This window comes from Felis catus, chromosome A3 (genome assembly GCF_018350175.1).
Source record: "Felis catus isolate Fca126 chromosome A3, F.catus_Fca126_mat1.0, whole genome shotgun sequence".
NCBI classification, from domain to species: Eukaryota; Metazoa; Chordata; class Mammalia; order Carnivora; family Felidae; genus Felis; species Felis catus.
In genome coordinates this window covers 82,489,998-82,502,617 of record NC_058370.1, presented here as the reverse complement: position 1 = coordinate 82,502,617, position 12,620 = coordinate 82,489,998, and the positions used below count along the sequence as shown (strand labels likewise).

General features: G+C 46.0%; 1 long non-coding RNA gene across 1 annotated transcript; it reads right to left on the bottom strand.

The window, feature by feature from the left end:
* Nucleotides 1–4,864: 4,864 nt before the first annotated feature.
* On the bottom strand, nt 4,865–10,999 carry LOC123384485. The gene is made up of 3 exons (XR_006595629.1): nt 10,858–10,999; nt 10,530–10,697; nt 4,865–4,990 (listed from the first exon to the last, which is right to left on the bottom strand). It is a non-coding gene; the product is annotated as an uncharacterized LOC123384485 (long non-coding RNA).
* Nucleotides 11,000–12,620: the final 1,621 nt, after the last annotated feature.

Sequence of the window (12,620 nt, the reverse complement as noted above, 5' to 3'; positions counted from 1 at the left end):
TGGGACTGCTCACTGATCACTTGTGAATATGATACAAGGCATTCGTGAAGCTAGGCCCCTTGTGCTTTTGCCTGTCAACCTACAAGCACCTACATGTGGTACTAAGCAGTTAGAACACTGAGTACCTACCGCCAATTATCCCCCTTGTGCCACAGGGTGAATATCCCTGGCGTCCTTCCCCAGTCCCAAGTTGAGACCTGCGGGTGCAGGTATGGATCCCAGGGGACACTGGCTCACCTGCTTTCGGGGGATGGGAATGAACCATGTGACTATTCCATATGCACTATCTCCAAGTTTTTTCTCAAACAAAACAAAACAAAAACATCCCTGAGAAATAAATAGTGGGGCGGCCAAGTGTTCTTCATTTTACCCCTTTACTTAGAGGGTATACCTGGATCTGGGGAGTTAAAGGTCTGACTGGGGCCTCAGCTAAGGGCGTGTCTCCTGGCTCAGAGAGCAGAGCAAAGCTCACCCATCATCCATCCCGCACGGGTGTGTCCTAGAAGCCAGCCTGGTGGGGAGGTGCCCAGGCTACCGGGCGAGCTAATATTTGCTGAGCTCTTATTATGCTCCGGGTGCTGTGCACAGTCAGATAGCATTTAATTCTTGCAGCAGCTTTGAGTTAGGTGAGCTGTGTCGCTGGGATGTCAGGTGTGCATAAGGGGTGTGTTGAGAATGAACCTGCTGAGATGGGTCTAGGCTGGGCTGGAGAGGACCAGATGTCATGCCGAGGCCCCATCGTGGGTGACAGGGTTACCAGAGGCTTTTCATAGGTCAGTGGCAATAACCTGGCTTGGTTTTTGGGAAGGTCACTCTGGCTTCGGGGTGGAGAATGGGGTGGAGGGGGCAGAAATGGAAGCTGAGAGGCACCGGGGCAGGGGTGGGGTGAGGTGGGGGAGGGGAGGTTGCTGCTGCAGTTAGGCATGAGTCAGGGTGGGCGGGACCGGTGCCAGCCCTTGGGCAAGAACAGAGAGGCTGGCTCTCAGGTCTGGAGAGGAAGCAGCATGAGCATCACGGGGGAAAGGAGCCAGACAAGAGGCAGCAGACAGACAGGAGGAAGAAAGTACAGATAGGGTCTTTCTCAGGCTCTGCCACCAACTGGCCTTGGGATCTTGGGCAAGTCACAGCATCTCCTTGGGGCTCAGTTTTCGCTTCTGTGAAACTATGGCGCTGGTTGTAGCTGCAGTAACTCTGAGGTCTTTTGTACCATGGCCTAGTGCCTGACACCACCAGGAACGCCAGAGAAACTGCCAAAGGGGCAGCAGTGGTGGGCACACGGGAGCCACTTGGCATCACAGCCAGGAGAATGGCGATGCTGAGGCAGGGAGGAAGCACGCACTGCCGAGGCTCCCCGCCACGGCCAGGACACCGCAGTCACAGCTGCAGGGCTCCAGCTGGGTGCCGGGAGCCGTATCCCCTCTGCACACACTGTCTTCACAGCACCATGTTTTCTCAGGCAGGGGGCGTGAGGCCACTGATCAAATGGCTTTTGCAATCCTCACTGTCGGGTTTAAGCTTGGGCTAGGGAGCAGGAAAGAGTGAACAGTAAGATGGCTTCGACATCACTCCGGCACTCTAGCTCAGTATCCTTGTAGGCAGGGGCTGGGGTGGGTCTCCTTCAGCTCCCTGTGACCTTGCCTTACCGGCGGCCTCTGGTTAGGAATCCCCCCTTGGAGACCCCACTCGGAGCTGGGCTCTCCCTGGCTTGGAGCTGAGCTCCTATTAAGTTTTTCAGGTCCTGCCTTGTGTTAGAAACGGGAGAGGCTCTTGAATGCCGTGGCTAAGTTCTCGGCCTGGCAGGATTCAAAGCCTGACCACTTTTTATGCATTTTCAGCTATATTGCCATGGTAAGTGACTTAAACTCTCCGTACCTCAGTTTTCTCGTGCCTGCAGAGAAAGTGTGGTGGGCGGGGCCCGTTGTGGCCCTCTACAGTGGGGATGATAATGCTACCCACTTAGCTCTTAGGAATATTAAGTGAGAAAATACCCACAAAACATTGAGCACAGAGGCAGGTACACACTGGATGCTCAATGAACTGACCGCTATTACCGTCAGTATTTACTGAATGTCCACACTGTGCCAGGCTTAGGGGATACGGTGCTAACCTATGGAGGGAACAGCACGTGCAAAGCCTGACTAAAGGGGAGGACATTACAGCAAGTAATTCAATACGGCAAGTGTGTTAGTCTGGGTCCTCTGAGAAGCGGAAGCCAGGAAGAGATCAGACAGCAATGGGTCTGATCAGGAGCCCTTGGCTGGGAGTAGCTCAGGGGACGTGTGGCCTTGGTGTGAATGCACTGAAGCTTCCCGCAGGATGGAAGCTGAGGCCAGCAGTACACTCCTCTGCCTGCAGCAGCAGACCTCAACAGTGCGAGGATGGCCCAACAAGCAGAAAGGAAAAAGGAGGAAGTGGGGAGTGTGAGTCTGGAGAGCAGAGGAGGGGCTAGATCAGGAAGGTCAGAAGAGTTTGCCTTTATCCTGGAGGCAGCCAGTGCCAAAGTATGGTTTCGTAAAGGGAAGTGGAAGGACCTCCCTCGAAGGTCGGAAGGATTACTTTGGCCACAGCGTAGAAAATGAAACGCAAACCCCATTACCAGTCTAGAGCAGTCCTCCGGCCCCCTGAGGTTTACCGGGTATGTAGCATTTGACAGATTGAGTTGCTTTCACTTAGTAATACACATCTAAGCTTCCTCCATAGATTTTCATGGCTTGATAGCTCAATTCTTCTTAGAACCAAATAATATTCCACCATCTGGGTGTACTATGGTTTATCCACTCATCTACTGAAGGACATCTGGGTTGCTTCCAAGCGTTGGCGATTATGAATAAAGCCGCTACAAATATGTGTGTGCAAGTTTTTGTGTGAATGCATGCTTTCAACTCGTTTGAGTAAATACCAAGGAGGTGACCTCTGGATCCTACGGTAAGTGTATTCTTAGTTTGTAAGCAACCTCCAAGCTGGCTTCCAAGGTGGCTGTACCATTTTGCAATCCCACCAGCAGCGAGTGAGAGTTTCTGTTGCTCCACGTTCTTGCCAGCAATTGGTATTGTCGGTGTTTGGGATTTTAATTTTTTTTTTTATGTTTTATTTATTTTTGAGAAACAGAGTGAGACAAAGCGTGAGCGGGGAAGGGGCAGAGAGGGAAGGAGATACAGAATCTGAAGCAGGCTCCAGGCTCCGAGCAAGCAGTCAGCACAGAGCCCGACGCGGGGCTTGAACCCACAAACTGTGAGATCATGACCTGAGCCGAAGTCGGATGCTCAACCGACTGAGCCACCCAGGCGCCCCAGTGTTTGGGATTTTAGCCATTCTAGTGGGTATGTAATGGTATCTTGCTGTTGTTTTAATTTGTAAGTCTCTAATGACCATGGCCCCTGTATAAAATTAAATTTATAGTGTATCTCTGAACTATTTCAGGTGTTTGCTTTACCTTGTCTGCTGAGATTCTTTTTGTTTTATATAGAATCTCTTTTCAAGAATATATTTTATTTTGGTTACTATGACTCTACCTATTTTCAAAAATCTACTTAAATTATTTTCCAAATGTATAAGAAAAGTTTGTGTACTTATAAGTCCAAGACTTCCCTCTTCTGTGACTCCCAATATCATTGCTGGAAAAGTAAGTGTGACAGGGCGGGAGGTATATATGGGGAGATGCTTGGGGAGACCCCTCAAAAATGCTAGGTTAAAACAGAAAAAGTAGTTAGCACTTTGGGTGGGTGGCTATTCCCCTCACTCCTCCCTGAGGACTTATTAGTAAACTGCAAAAGTCACATTTGAAAATACTCTGAAACTCTTGCCTTATTTCCATAAAAATTAGGAAACAAGTGAAACCAGAGAGGTAAGTGACTTCAAAAGCCACACACCTGGGTAGAGGAGGACCCAGCGGCAGGCTCCCAGCGGGGCCATGTGACTTGTCTATGTTTTATTCTGAGCTCTGAGACCTTGTGGTTTCAAGATAAATACAAGGCTGACCCTAGGTCAGAACCTCCTGCCCTGCCAAGTCCTTACTTAGCTTTCGGGACTGGCAAACAGTTCAGCCACTGTAAGAGTTAAATGGTGTACCAGGCCAGAAGAATTGACCTGGTTTAAATATTGGCAGGAATGGTGCCAGGGGCTCAGCTGAGGCTGTCTGTCCTCTGTTTCCCACTGACCTAGTCAACACGCAGCACTGGACCATAAAAGGTCTTGAGAACACTGTGTAGGGTTTCGTTCCCCACTTGCACACAGCAGGGCATGATCAATATTTAACTGACGACAGTGAAAAGGAGGCAGAGAGGAGGCACGAGTCTTTGACCGCACCACTTAGCCCTGATCTGTGGAGCTGTTCAATAACCTGGTGGAAGGTGCTGAACTCTGAGACCTTGCAGTCTGAAGGTAAACACAAGGTGGACCCTAGGGGTGCAGGGGGGTCTGGGTTTCTGTCCAGAAAGACATTAGTCTCTGGCAGCTGTGGAGCGAAGCCACTATGTTTTGTAACTGGGCATTACAGGGAGATTAGAGGCCACTGGAAAGACTGAGAACAAAATCAATACAGGTCCAGCCAGGCAAGATTTCATAGCAAGTTTTAGCCATTTGTGGGTGCTGAACTGGAGAGTCGAGAGGGGCCCCAGCTGCCTTGCAAGGAAGGGGAGGCTGTTGGCAAAATCCATTTAGTAGCCACTCAGGGAAGCTCCCACAAGAGAAGAAATCTAATCTTTCTTACATCTGAGGTCAGTGGCCTCCCCAGCAAATAAGGGACGGGATTTGAATAGAACAGCAGTACAGTTACCGATCATATTGAGTGGCTACTGATTACCAGGCATTTGTATATTAATCTTTACAACAAACCCATGAATCTAATAGAGGAGGGTCATATGACTTGCCTGAGGTTGTCCAGCTGGTAAAGCTGAGAGTTGTGATTCCAGCCCGTCTGCTCCAAAGCAGACAGAGCCTGGCTTCTTCCACGATGCCAGCTCCCAACAAGGACACAAGCATGATTTAGATTCTGTATCAAGAAAACAGAGCATATCTTAGGTTCTCAAAGAACAGATTTATTTTTTTTAAGTTTGTTTGTTTATTTTGAGAGAGGGAGAGACAGTGTAAGAAGGGGAGGGGCAGAGGGAGGGGGAGAGAGAGAATCCCAAGCAGGCTCTGCACTGTGAGCTCTGAGCCCAACTTGGGGCTCAGTTTCACAAACTGTGAATCATGACCTGAGCTGAAATCAAGAGTCGGACGCTTAACAGATCCAGCCACCCAGGCGCCCCTCAAAGAACAGATTTAAAACATTCGCTGTGTTAGTTAAGAATTTTCTGTCTCACCTTAGAAAACGGGCATTGTCTCTATCCACCCTGACCATGATCAGCCCCTGCCATGCTCATCAGGCCTCTTCAGAGACACTCCCACCCCATTCCCAAGTCTGGAGAGAGGTTTGTGCCTTCTTCCCTATAGTACAGCGACTATCATCCCTACAGAGAACCTAATAAAACAGGCAATGGGTATTTAATTCTAAATTTTCCTTAGGGATTTCCTGATTTGGCTTAGGCCCAGCCTAATTTCTCCCCAGACTGGTAGCACAGGCATAGCATAACCACTTAGGTAACCTAGAAAAAGGTGCAGTGGTTTTCAGTTGCACCAAATTGTATATTGGAGTTAAGATTTATTTCTCCAAGACCCTCACAACATTGCACAAAAAAGGAGTTGTGGAACCATATGTAGGATATAAACCCGTTCCTGTGAAGCTAAAAGTTGTAAGTAAACTCATATGTATTTGTAGGAAGTAATCGGAGAGGATGCTTAGTAAACAGCTAACAATGGTTAGGCTCAAGGCTCTGTGTTGTGTTTGCGTAAAGGGCCCTTCTACCTTTTCCTTCCCACACTTCTTTATTGTTTCCAACATTTATAACAATATGAATTATTTTTAAATTGATCCTTAAGTTTTTATATAGCCAGTAAAATTCACTTTTTTGGGGTGTACGGTTCTACAAAGTTTGGCAAATGTATAGACTTGTGTAACTACCACCACAGTTAGAATATATTTCTATCACCTAAAAAAAAAAAATCCCTTTATAGACAGTCCTCTCTCTATCCTAATCCTCTAATCCTTGGAACCGGTGAGCTGTTCTTCATCACCATAGTTTTGCCTTTTCCAGAATGTCATATAAATGGAATCTTACAGTAGGCAGCCTTTTGAGTCTGGCTTAAGTCCACACCACTATTTTGAGATTCATTCATGTTGTTGCATGTACTGGGGGTTCATTCCTTTATTGTTGAGCAGTTTTCCATTGTATGACATACGCAGTTTGTTTATTCATTCACTCCTTGGAAAACATTTGGATGTGGGTTGTTCACGGTTATGAACAAGCTATACATAACCATATAACATGGTTATGAAGCAGCTATATACATTCATGTACAGGTTTTAAATGGACATAATTTAGTTTGGGTAAATATCTAGGAATAGGATTGCTAGGTCATGTCCTAAGTGTGTGTGTAGATATATGTAAACATATTTATATGTATATATATATATATATATATATATATATATATATATACACACACATATGTATGTATATATATATATATATGTTTATTTATTTTGAGAGAGAGAGAGAGAAAATGGAGGGGGGGGGAGTAAAGAGAGAAGGAGAGAGAAGGAGGGAGAGAGAGAATCCCAAGCAGGCTCTGCACCGTCAGCATGGAGCCCAATGCGGGGCTCGTACTCATGAATGATGAAATGACCTGAGCTCCTGAGCTGAAACCAAGAGTCATATGCCCAACTGACTGAGCCACCCCAGACGCGCCCTAAGTGTATATTTAACTTTCTTAGAAATTGTCAAACTGCTTTCCAAAACAACAAAACATAGGAGAGTCCCAGCAGCCCTGCATCCTCTCCAGGACTTGAACTAGATATGGTAGGTGTTTTTGATTGTTGCCATTTTGAGAAATGTGTGGTAATTCCTCACCATGGTTTTAGTCTGCATTTCCCTACTGACTGATAGTGTTGAGCATTGCTTCATGTGCTTAATTTCCCTGGGACCTTTTTTTGGTACAGTGCCTGATAACATCTTTTACGCACTTCTGTTCTATTGTCTTGTTGTTGAGTTGCATTACTATTTTTAAGAAATGTTTCATGTATAATTGACCTACAATACAAAACTGCATGTGTTTAAAATGTACAGTTGTTAAATTTGATGTAAACATACACCTGTGAAGCCATTGCCACAATACCGATAATGAATTTATCCCTTACCCTCAAGAGTTTCATACCCCCTTATAATTCTTCCTTTACCCTTCCTGCTGCCACTCCACCCCAGGCAGTCAGAAATCTGCTTCCTGTCACCATGGATTAGTTTGCATTCTATATAATTTCACATAAATGGAATCATGCAGTATGTATCCTTTTAGTATGGCTTCTTTAGCTCGGCATAATTATTTCGAGATCCATCCATGTCAAATGTCATTGCGTGCATCAACACTTCATTCCTTTTTATTGCTAGGAGTATTTCATTGAATCAATACGCCTTAATTTGTTTGTTCATTTGCCTGCTGATGGACATTTGGGTTGTTTTCAGTTTTTGCCATTACAAATAAAGCTGCTATGAACATTCATGTCCAGTCTTTGCCTGGGCATAGTTTTTCATTTACCTTAGGTAAATACAGTAAGTTCCTAGGAGTGGAATGGCAGGGACATACAGGAGGTGTATGTTTAACACTTTAACAAAATGCGAAAATGTTTTCAAAGTAGTTATCCCACTTTACGTTGCTATCTTAACTACCAAAAGTAATTTTTAAAAAATGGTTTTGCCGGTGTTTATTGATCCCTAACATGAAAATTATAGAAGATTTCCTCAGTCACAGAATTTGGGGTGGGAGTTGCAGAGCTAAGTTCTTCCTCATAATAAAGGGAAAGAATTGGGGGTGGGGTAGGGCCCGTAGGTGGAGCCAGGAATCTGGGCCCTTGTGGCAGAAACACTGAAAATTAAAAGATCCAGTGACTGGGTACCATTAATGGATTGGAAAGAACACAAATGTCTCCTATGGGATTTTATGGCCCTTGTGGGGCATGGGCTGTGCTTTATAGAGACCCTCTTTAAAAATTTTTTTAAAAATGTTTATTTATTTTTGATAGAGAGCAGGGAGGGGCAGAGAGAGAGAGAGGGAGACACAGAATCTGAAGCAGGCCCCAGGCTCTGAGCTGTCAGCACAGAGCCCAACACGGGGCTCAAACTCACGAACTGTGAGATCATGACCTGAGCCGAAGTCAGATGCTCAACCAACTGAACCAGCCAGGTGCCCCTAGAGACCCCCTTTTCAATCTTCCACTGTAAAATCTCCAGCCAAATCTGTACTGCTCACCAACACTTTTGTGTGAGTGGATTCTGTGGACCAGTGTTTCCTAAACTTCAGATGAACATCTATTCTATAACGTAGTATTTTTCTCTAAATCAATTCACTTTTACCAAATTCATTTCATGTTCATCTCGATCCTAAAAAGATAACTATTTTATTTTATTTTTTTAAGTTTATTTTGAGCGAGAGGGAGAGAGAAAGAGCAAGGGAGCAAGGGAGCTCAGGCAGGAGGGGCAGAGAGAGAGGGAGAAAGTCCCAAGCAGTCTTTGTGCTGCCAGCGCAGAGCCCAATACGGGGCTCAGTCTCACCAACGGTGAGATCATGGCCTGAGCTGAAATTAACAGTCAGATGTTCAAGCGACTGAGCCACCCACGCACCCCATGAAAGAGAACAATTTTAAAAACTATCTAAATTAGACACATTAGCCTCTGAACTCCATTACTCATCTCACAGGCCCCCAGTTAGAACTCACCACCACACACTCTAGGAAATGCTGTCTTAGCATGTAGGGGAGGCTAAAAAACCCTTTCCTCTACCTCTTAGGGTTAGTAGCTGCACCATTTCACAGGGGTCGCAAGCCACACTGATAAAAGGCAGATTAAATAGGAGAAATGTTTATTTGGGGGGCACCTGGGTGACTCAGTTGGTTACGCGTCCTATTCTTGGTTTCGGTTCAGGTAATGATCTTGGAATTTCGTAAGTTTGAGCCCCACATTGGGCTCTGCATTGACAGCATGAACCCTGCTTGGGATCCTCTGTCTCCCTCTCTTTCTCTCCCCTACGTGCGCGTGTGCGCGCTCTCTCTCAAAATAAATAAACTTAAAAAAAAAAATGGGAGAAAGTTTTATTTTACACACATATGGGGAAGTCTTACAGGGAAAAGTGAAAACTCCAAACACGTGGTAAGACCTGAAGACTTACATACCATTTTAACTAAGGGTGATAAATTGTGAAGTCAGACAAAGGGGTTGGCTTCTGGGGATATAAATTGTGGGAAGGTAACTATACAGGAGAAACTACTGGAAGATAAGCGTTATTGTCATACAGACTGAAGTTGAAGACTCCATGCATAAAAGACTTCTCTCTGGCAATTCAGAGTAGCCCTCCTCTTCCTGGTATAGGAGAGGAGGCCCCTTTAGAAATGAAACTGGCTCTTAAGGAACTCAGAGGAAGAACTCAGGTTCTTTTCCTAGAACTCCCCCTCCAGTGACAAGTGCCCCAATCACCACATACGAACCATTGAGGGCCCATCTGATTTGTCTGAATCCCTATGAGATGTCCAATGCTCCCATTACAATCCGGGTTCCTGCCATTTCCACCTATTTATGGGGTGACCCTGCCTTGAACTGGTGGCACCAAGCAAAGAGAGTGGTCTCTGCACGGTTTGTCCCCAAAGTGGGGCTAAGCGAGCTTTGAGAGTCTTAATCAAGCTCAGAACAGGTCAAGGATTAGGAGTTAGGAGCCTTGCAGGGAAAGGAGGGGCACCGTCACCTGGGAATGAGCTCTGGCTCCCTGTTCCCCAGCCACCCTTCCAGTTCATGCTGGGTTTTTGACTAACAAGTACCCCGAGGGAGCTGAGGACATCATGGGGTGGGACAAGGAGGGAGGCAGTGGTGTGGGGGGTGGATTTGGAGTGATTTCCTTTGGAGTAACATCCTTCTCTTGAACTGGGATTATATAATCTGTTCCATATGAGCCTTTCAGAAGTTTCCTGTTTCTCAAAGGGCTGTCCCTGGATCAGCAGAGGCAGCATCACCTGAGAACTTGTTTGAAATGCAAATTACCAGGTCACCCCAGCCCTCCCACCAAATTGGAAACCGGAGATGGAGCCCAGCAGCAAAAAAAAATCCCCCACCATCCCACCCCTGATCACCACTCAATCCTTAGCCCCCCAGTCTCGGTCTCTCTTTCTCTCTCTCCTTCCTCTCCCCCCACCCCCGCCCTGTCTCTCTGTCTGTCTGTCTGTCTGTCTCTCTCTCTCTCTCTCTCTCACACACACACACACACACACACACACACACTTGACTGGCAAAAAGCCATAGCTCAGATCTGTGGCTAGAGGAGCCCAGGTCGTGGAGAAGCAGATTTAGAAAATCATAAGGCTTCCCTTCCCCCTAGCACTCCAACAGAAGCCTCCAGCTTCCAATAAGACTTTCACACAGTCCTCATTCAACTCTTTGTGCCGACCTTACTTTTGCATTCCAACTGGGCACAAAGCTGAGGCCTGTTCTCCCATTATCTGTCAGATGAATGCTTGGATTGGTGTCCCAGCCGTGCGGTCGTGCTCGGTAATCCGAAACAGAGACCTGGAAGTCGCGGGGCAAATTTATTGGCTTCTTGCGCGGGAGCCGGCTGGAAGCCTGTTGAAGAAGAAGGGACGTTGGTGACACAGCACCACCCTGTGGCGGCGAGGGGAAGAGCCACTTTTGGCCATGCAGTCTGCACTGGGCTTATGGTTGGCAGGGACCTTGAATCTCATCAAATCCAAACATAACAAACAGCCATTTAAAGAGCATTTACTATGTATTAGGCATCATGATCATTTCTTTTGTTGTCATAGCCTCAGATTTTCCTATTCAGTAGATAAGATCATGCACGTAATAAGAGCCAGACTAGGAGTCGCTGGAGTCTACACAGAAGCCACAGGAGCACTGCTCTGTCCTTGCGGCTACCTACCCAGTGGGGAGGCCTTCTTATAGTCATGCTTTTCAAGCTCACATGTGCAGGAAGCACCTGCGGATCCTGTTAAAATGCAGACTCTGATTCAGCAAATCTGGGTAGATACAAGAGCCTGCATTTCTAAGGGTTCCCAGGTGATGCCAATCCAGTGTTGCAGCCCACACTGAAAGCCAAGACCTGGAGCAGTGCTGTCTGATAGAACTTTCCATGATGATGCAGGTGTTCTAACTCTGTGTTGTCTAATACATTGGCCACTAGCCACGCGTGGCTATTAAGTGCTTGAAATGTGGCTACTGCAACCAAGAAACTAAAATTTAATTTTAATTAATTTCAGTGAATATAAATTTAAGAAGGCCCCTATGGCTAGTGTCTCATACTGGACAGAGCAATGTCCCTCATGAGGGGGGCTCCGGCTGGCTTTGAGGTGGCTTGTCATCGAAGAGCCAAAATTCCTTGGCAGGTTAAAGCAGGACTATCAATCAACAGATTTTTAGAGTCATGAGAGATTGATATACCCCAGCGTTGCCATTTTATGTATGGGGAAACTGAGGCCCAGAGAGGCAAAGTGACTTGTTCCGGAGCCACAGAGTTGATATAGCATTCTTTCCACCACTCATGCTTTCTTTTAGGCCCACTGGCCTTCAAAAGAAAAATGTATGTTCCTTGTTTTAGCAACTCCTCTGTGAATACAATGGCATAGCTAATAGATTGGGATCAAATGTTATTTATTTCTTCATATACTATATGAATCAGCTCACTAAGTTTAAAAGTTAACCAACTTTCCAAGGAAACTAACTGATTTTCTGCTATATCATATTTATATTTTTATACCTGGGTCACGTGAAAAGAATTCTCCCCTTTTGTGGGATGTTTTGCAAGGCCAGGGTCCCTGGCCAAACACAAATTGAAGGCAGTCCCTGTCTGAGCCCCACTAGTGTAGCTGGTGCCTTTGCACAGGAGATGTATCTGACTTTAGCTGGTACGAGTGCACTGGGCACTGGTGGTGACAAGGTGACCGAATGGGTTGTCCTTTGTCACACTGGAACGAAAGATTTCCTTGACCGATCATTTAAAAAATATTTTTTTCTGGAGGCACCTGGGTGGCTCAGTTGGTTAAGTGTCAGAATTTTGATTTCAGCTCAGGTCACAATCTCACGGTTGTGAGATCAAGACCCAAGTTAGGCTCCCGCTGAGCGTGGAGCCTGCTTGAGATTCTCTCCCTCTCCCCCTGTCCCTCCCCCACGTTTGCGTGCTTGCACAACCTCTCTCTCTCTCTTTCTCTAAAAATAAAAATTTTAAAAATTAAAAAAAATTCTTGGTGCCTGAGTGGCTCAGTCAAATAAGCATCCGACTTCGGATCAGGTCATGATTCCCCTGTTCATGAGTTTGAGCCCCGTGTCAGACTCTGTGCTGACAGCTCAGGGCCTGGAGCCTGCTTCGGATTCTGTGTCTCCCTCTCTCTCTGCCCCTCCCCTGCTCATGCTCTGTCTCTCTCTCTCAAAAACAAATAAACATTAAAAAATTAAAAAAAAAATTTTCTGGTTGTTAAGCAATATATGTATGTTATCTAGAAATAAAATATTGCACAAAAAGTATTTTATTAG